This window comes from Balaenoptera musculus, chromosome 8, assembly GCF_009873245.2.
Source record: "Balaenoptera musculus isolate JJ_BM4_2016_0621 chromosome 8, mBalMus1.pri.v3, whole genome shotgun sequence".
Taxonomy (NCBI): Eukaryota; Metazoa; Chordata; class Mammalia; order Artiodactyla; family Balaenopteridae; genus Balaenoptera; species Balaenoptera musculus.
This window is the reverse complement of record NC_045792.1, coordinates 5,416,242-5,418,510: the sequence shown is the minus strand read 5'-3', so window position 1 is coordinate 5,418,510 and position 2,269 is coordinate 5,416,242.

The window sequence follows — 2,269 nt, the reverse complement described above, 5'->3', positions numbered from 1 at the left end:
CTTTCCAACTACCTGCGGGAATCCTCTGCTCCGAGGCTAAAGAGGATGCAAAGACCATAATGTTTCTAATAGAGCTGCCTCCTTAAATTAGGGGGTGTGGTCAAGCCCAGAAAAGCTGGGAAAAAGGCAGTGTTCCACTGGCCCCTGACTCCACGGAGGCAGCCACTAGCACAGGCTCTGTGGTCTAGATGGAAAAGCAAATCATGTCACTGGTTAAGGTAACACCGGATCACACCTTAATTTATATCATTGAGATTACCCTTCTGTTAAATGTCACTCAACCACCAAAAGTAGCCAGGAGGGAGATGAGCGAAAGAGAATTCCCTCAGTGGGATAACTCGTGTTTCAGCCTTTGCTATTGCTTTAGATTTACCTTCTACTGAATATTTGAATATTCATGACTCACATTTCTTGACCTTCTCCACCGAGCCCTCATTTAACCTAGGTCAGGGGTCAGGAGAGGGCTATAGCGTCAGGGCCGGAAAGACTCAGAGAACAGACTGTCTACCACCCCGTCACCTGCTGGGCTTATCTCTAGTAACCTGGCTTATCTCTAATAACACTAACGTGATGTGAAGTGTGATGTTTCCTAAGGAAAAAAATTAATTCTAAGGAAGAATTAACTCTCTCAGAATGAGAGCTGGGGATTCTGAAAATTAAGTTAAGTCTGGCTTTAGGTGATCTCTAAAATAGATTAGTTGTAGTGACACTGATTCCTACTCCATGGTGCAGGAATAAAAGGGCAGAAATATTCATATATTCCTCATTTAGAGAAAATGTAAACAATGTGAAAATCTTGTTCTAGGTGAAAATATACAGCACTGTATATCCACATGTTCAGAAACGTGGTAAGAATATTACAGTATAATATCATTTCTCTGAATAGGATTATTTCATTACAGAATTTTTTTTTTTTGGAAAGTCAGTATTTGGCTTTATAATTTAAGGCTTTTATCCTAAAAATTTCCATTTACTTTGAGCAATGAATGGGAGTTAAAATGTGCCATGGTTGACTCCTTTGCCTTTCTAATGAAGACACAGATGCTCAACTTTGAAAAACTGTGAAAATATAGTAAGTGTCCTTCAGAACGGCATCGTCCTCATCCTTCATTGTACAAAGGCAGCAACGCAGTGAAGATGGTGTCGTCATGAAAACAAGATTTTACGGCTTATCTTTTGCCTTCGCACATTAAAAGTCTTAGAGAAAAGGAAGAGATAGTGCTATTGGTTCAGTTTTGTTTCATAAATGTCTGTGCCAGGCACTGGCGGAAATGACAAGTCCACACTGGAGTGGGAAGACAGACACAGAAATCAACCATCTCGATCAAGTGTAATACATGCTATGAAAGAATCTGTGAACAGAGCTACGGAAGCTTCAGACTGTCCCCTGCAGCCCGGTCAGCTCCAGCACACCGCCCCGTTTAAAAAGCCCATGGGCAATTAAACCAATCACAACCAATTATAATTGTATTCACTATGTTTGCAAGAGAGTTAAAAAAAAAAAAAAAGCAATGTAAAGAATACCCGGATTCTTGGCTTACATGGGTGTACAGTGTGATTATTGCAGAGCTCTGGAGTCTGGCATTGTCTACACTGAATTCACATAGACAAAAACCCTTTAGAACCTTAGGGCCAACCTATCATGGTGGCCAAGAGCATAGCTAGAAATCTAAAGAGTGTAAAATAAGCCACACCCCTGCTGAAGATGGCCTAGAGAATGCCCAGGAAAGCCGCAAGTTTTGTTTTAAACAGTATCTTCGAAAATATAGCATTAGATGAATATCTACACACAACAGAATGAAGGCGGACCCTTACCTTACCCCTATACAAAAATTAACTCAAAATGAATCAAAGACCTAAACATAAGAGCTAAAACTATAAAATTCGTAAAAGAAAAAAAAAACATAGATGGAAACTTCATGACATTGGGTTTGGCAATGATTTATTTATCACACCAACATCACAGACAAAAAAAAGAAATAATAGATAAGTTGGGCTTCATCAAAATTAAAAACTTTTGTACATCAAAGAACACTATTGGGCTTCCCTGGTGGCGCAGTGGTTGAGAATCTGCCTGCTAATGCAGGGGACACGGGTTCGAGCCCTGGTCTGGGAAGATCCCACATGCCACGGAGTGGCTGGGCCCGTGAGCCACAACTACTGAGCCTGCGCGTCTGGAGCCTGTGCCCCGCAACGGGAGGGGCCACGATAGTGAAAGGCCCGCGCACCGCGATGAAGAGCGGTCCCCGCACCGCGATGAAGAGTGGCC